A 5,411-nucleotide genomic window follows, 5' to 3' on the forward strand; every position below is an offset into this window, starting at 1 on the left:
TTTATTATTATTTCAGCTTTTTCTTCATCGAGCGTGACGAAGGCCCTCACCTGTTCTCTACTGTTGGGAGCGGAGATGTTGATCTTCATAGCTTTGTCGTATCCTTGCAGCATACCCCTTACTGAGTCTTCGACTTCCTCTTTTGTCGTTAAGGAATCGAAGTCTTATTTCGACTGTGGCCCTTGGTTTAAGGTCTGCTACAGTAGCGGTCTGTCGTAGGGTGCACTTTAATACCTCGCAGAAGCTTGAATTCGCCGATTGCCCCTTCTCTAGCTCCAGTAGTACTGCTCCAGCCCTTGTTTCCCGGATTCCCTTCAACTTGACTTCATCACTTGATTTCAGCTTACTGCGAATATTTTTCAGGACATCTGCGTAGCTGTTCCCTTCTGCCGGCTTAATCACTACGGCCTCTGAGAGTTTTTTAGACTTAGTAGGGCCTTTTCGCTTCTCGTTTGCCTTTTTTTTCCGGAGATTTTGGTTTGCCTGGCGTGTTTTCTTTCCCGTCCGGTTTCTTCGCCTTTAACTTCTTGTTTGTCACTTGTTTCCATTCCCCGTCCTTTTCTTTTCGCGTTTTCTGAGTTGGCTGCTGTTCTGGTGGGCTTGCCGCTCGTCTTTTTAGTGGTGTCGTGGTGTCCGTCACGTTAGCCTGGGCTGCACTTCCGATCTCTGTTTCTTTCATTTTCCAGTTTCTGCGGTAGCTTTGGATGATGTCGAACATTTCTTCTAGTTGTGCAGCTCCATTCTTCACCTCGAGGCTGAAATTCCTTTGTTTCGCTATAGCTTGCTTAATTTTTTAGACGATGCTTTTGCATTTTTTCAAGGACTCCTCTTCTGCGAGTCTCATCTTGATAATAAAGTCCTGTCTTGGGGAGATAGGACCTGACGTTGTCGGGTGTACAGCTGGCGAAGTGTTTTTCTCATGTCTTGAATTTTTGATGCCTTCTATCTCTGGGCGTGTTAAGTCGACCAGATCTGTTGCTTCTGGGGCATGATCAGCGTTCGTAACTGCTTTCGCTTGTTTTGCCTGCAGCGTTGGTGTGCTCTGCAGGATTGGCGAGCGCAAAGTCCTGCTGCTTCTGCGGAATATGCCTACATTCTCTTCTTGGATAAGAGCGCTGTGTGCTTCTTGTTGTTCTTTTTGTTGGTTTGGTTTTGAAGTGTTCATTTGTTCTTTTGGGTCTCCGCTTCAAGCCGCTATCTCCACACGTAGCACAGTCGCCTTTGAATGTCCCCGAAGTTCCCTCCTCAAAAGAGCAGGCCATCGCGAGGGTTGTCACAATTCCTTATGGGACATTGTGTTCAGAGCCAAGGACAGCGCAAAACCAGGAGTGCATCTCAACTGGACCTGTGCGGCCAACTGAATGGCGACGTGTCTCGAACGTACTTGAAGACCTGCCAGGGTTTTAACGAGACGGAGGCAATTGCAGCATTAGCCTGCCAGCCATTTCAGCGAGGTGTCAACCTAATTTGTTGGTCCCGCGTTGCACTGTTGCCTCCCTCTCTGGGGTAGGTACTCCCTCGGAGCAGTCCCTGGGAACGCTTACTTAAAGGGCGGCGAGTACTCGCCCTGGCACTGGAGTTTCCTTGGGTGCGTAGGGCCTTTTCAGCCAAACCCTCCACTCTAGCCGCTCTTGGTCGGGGGCTGCAAATTGGGTATTAGCGGCTAGCCTAACAAGTTAGGTCGTCCACAGCCCGCCACGCTGTGGCCCCGGGTGGCCTGTGCTCCTCTCGGGTTGGATTAAGGAATAAATGTGGAAGTACTAATTTAAAATTTGTAAAAACAGCCCTTGAAATTCTTATCCTATAATATCTTTATATATATTCATAGGATGAAAATTAAACTAAGATTAAGAAAAATGCATTTACAATAAAACGTATTGAACGATGACATTTTTAAAGGACATTTGCGCGTACTCCAAAAGGATAGCTGCAAACAAAAGTTATAATTAAACTTGTTTCGAATCCTTTCAATTAACACCCATATATCCATATTTTGCGTAAACTTTTGGAAATATATTATAATTTATGGTCCTTTAGTAAACCTCCTGACTACGAGGTAAAAAATCAAAAACGCGGATTTATTAAATATTGAGTCCTAATACTGTGGAGAGTATAGTAATACCATCTTATACAGAAGTAAAATGAGCAAATTAACAAAACACGAGAACTGCACAAAGCTTATTCTGATAACTTTGACTGCAAGTCGGCATGAGTTGACGTGGTCCGAATTGTATAAAATTTTATTCGGATAGTTTTTAAGACCATATAGCATTTTCAGTTTAAATGAAACTTTTTTCAAATTAAATGAAACCATTTTCAAGGAAAGCGAAACCTTTTGAAAGTTAAATTAAACCTTTTTCAGGTCAAGCGAAACCATTTTCAAATTAAATGAAACCCTTTTCAGATAAAGCGAAACCTTTTTCAAATTAAATGAAACCTTTTTCATTTGGAAATGGTTTCATTTAAACTGAAAATGCTATACCAATAAAATGAGAAGGATATAAAAGAAACGTTGGGACAGTCTAATGTACATATTTCAAAACGACAGGCGTGCTTTGTTGGACTCGGCCAGAATCGCCTAGCCAATTAGAGCGCCAGTCAAGAAGACAATTTGTTTTCGGCTTACTGAACAATGATTTCCATATTTTAAAAACTGTAAACGTAAATGTATATTTATAGTCAGTTTTTTATAATTTATAGAAAACGATTTTTTAATAACGGATTTATCTTGCTTATCTTAAGTTCATAGTAGGTATCTTTGATCACTTAAAGAATTAAGAAATCTTATTAAGCATCATGATATTGATTAAACGTGGACATAATTTTGAGTGTTGAAAGCGCGAGATTCATTTCAAAACGTGGGCAAATTCTGTTCCTGGCGAGGCACGAAGGCTTGGATTCCTAGAAAAGAAAGGATAATTGCTATAATTCAAAAAAAATTAGAATTCAATATCACAAAATTTAGTTTTTGATATTTTTATACCACTTATATTTTATTTACAAAACAATTACTTTGAAGTCAAGTGAAGAGTTACCAATTTCTCAAATTGAAAACAAGAAAATCTTCATTTAAAAATTGCCTTTTTAGTTGAGAACTCTATAATCCGCTTGTTGAAATGCTGTAGAGAATTAACGTTGGAGATTTCAGAAATCTATTTAATATCAAATGCGTCTCAAGCTAATATCAAACCAAAAGGTTTCTGTGAAGCAGCTTGAATTTATTTTCATATATAAATACATTTGTATGTGTACATGCTTACATATGCATTAGGCCGGGCGATTTGGCAACCGATATCTATGTATATGTCTGTCCATTAGACCGGCCATCATTTTATACTATTAAAAAATGGACAAAAATAGGATTGGTTACTGAAACTTTACGCCTAAAATCTAATTTCTAATAGGAATTTTTCTGTTACCAAACGATATCTCCTTTAATATTTCATCAAATCTAATGAATAATATCTCATTTTGAAGAGAAGAAGCTCGCGTACATGCTTCATGTACGTTGTTCAAATTAAATTCGGCCCTATCGCGAATTTCACATGAACAAATATTCCCAAAAATTATAAAGCAAAACAAAAACAATTTTTCCCAATTTGTTTTTGTTTTGCATGTTAAATTATGGGAAAGATTTATTCATACGAAATTGGCGATAGGGCGGATTATTTTTTAATGAAAGGGGATTTGTAAAAGCTGAAAGCACTGCATCCGGCCAATAAAGCGCCATATCTTCCATAATACTCCATCTAATTGAATGATTGAAACACCATTTTGAAGGGCAGTTCACCGTTTCAGGTAAAAAGAAAACCTTTTTGATAAAGTTGCCACCTGCTTAAAATTTTACTGACTTAATATATGTGACAAGTAAAGTTAAAAGGAACCTACGGTCAGAAAAAATCGGGTTTCACTTTTTCATCGATTCTTATAGTAAACGGGCCACTCTTTCCAATGCAATAAACCGCAGCTTTCTAGCTGCATTAGTTTTTTTTCACAATTTCACTTCAAAGTTAGGTACTTTCACAAAAAAAAGTACAAAAAAATCAAATCTGACAAACTATTCTGAAATTAATCAAATTCGCTCGAAACTCGTTACTCGGGGGTTTTCGAACATCGGATTCGTAATCACTGACCCCGTTTTCGGTGTCAACGACATTTTTGAGTTTCACATGAATCCGAACAAATTTTAATTCTTTTCCGCCATATTGGATCCGCCATTTTGAATTTTTAAAAACGAATATCGGATTCGTAATCAGCGACGCCAAAAACCCCCGGGTGACGAGTTTCAAGCGATTCCGATTAATTTTAATTTTAAAAAAGTCATCCGCCATTTGGATTTTGAATTTTGGAAAACTAACATCGGGTTCGTAATCCGCGATCCATTAAAACGTTCAGAAGCATCAAAATCAACATGGTAAACTTCAAAGTCGTTTTTTCTCGAAATCTTTTTTTCTGAGCGTCGTAGGTCCCTTTTAACTTTTCGTGTCACATATAGATATTGACTAAAAATTTGCATTGCGTTTGCACTCTTAACTCGAGGTAATAACTAATTTTGAAGAGGGTTGCCAAATATAACTATTCTCCGTAACTCGGACCTCATTATTTGGGATGAGATTTCGATGGTTCCCAAAAAAGCAATCAGTGTAGTAGGTCGACTTTTGAGAGACATAATGAATAATAGTTTTCCTTTTGGAGCCAAAATAGTTGTTTAGTGGAGACTTCCGTCAAGTGTTATCTGTCGTTAGACATAGCAGTAGGACGGGCATCGTTGAAAGTTCAGTTAAACGACCACCTTTGTGCCGACAGGTTAAAACTCATAAGTTCACCCAAAATATGCAAATGAGGATCATGTTTTTACTGAATGACCGCTCTAATTAGGTATTGGCGATTTAGAAGTTCACACGGAATACTCCAATGAGGCGATTAAATGTTTATGCAATTACGACAGTATTATTACTTCCGTATTCAATGGCACGCAAATCAATGATAACAACACTACCCAAATTTATTCAGCAGCGATTTTATGTCAAAAAAATGATGATTGCACAAAAATTAATGAGCATATTATTTCAAATATGTTATTTGATGAAGAAGATTTACCTCAGTTCAGATTCTGTTTAAAAATATGTGAGCAACTTATATCCTATAGAATTTTTAACCTCACTGAATCCGTCGGATTTACCACCCCATAAATTAATTTTTTAGTCATACCTTTCCAATTGGTAAGAAAACAGTTCCCGGTAAAGGTGGCCTTTACTATGACAATCAATAAAGTACAAGGTCAGACGCTTCAAGGAGCAGGGTTGTATGTACCGGAAACTGTTTTTCGCATGGGCAGCGCTACACGTGGCTTTTTCAAGAGTCCGTAGATTTAACGTTAATTATGAGTGTATCCAAGAAACTTTCAACCA

General features: G+C 38.3%; 1 long non-coding RNA gene across 1 annotated transcript; it reads right to left on the minus strand.

Annotated features, from left to right (window-relative positions):
- Positions 1 to 2,668: 2,668 nt before the first annotated feature.
- On the minus strand, positions 2,669 to 3,974 carry LOC118756570. Its single transcript, XR_004995128.1, has 2 exons — positions 3,261 to 3,974; positions 2,669 to 2,901 (listed from the first exon to the last, which is right to left on the minus strand). It is a non-coding gene; the product is annotated as an uncharacterized LOC118756570 (long non-coding RNA).
- Positions 3,975 to 5,411: the final 1,437 nt, after the last annotated feature.

Source organism: Rhagoletis pomonella, unplaced genomic scaffold, assembly GCF_013731165.1.
Source record: "Rhagoletis pomonella isolate Grant_MI unplaced genomic scaffold, Rhpom_1.0 Rhpom_scaffold_10899, whole genome shotgun sequence".
Classification (NCBI taxonomy): domain Eukaryota; kingdom Metazoa; phylum Arthropoda; class Insecta; order Diptera; family Tephritidae; genus Rhagoletis; species Rhagoletis pomonella.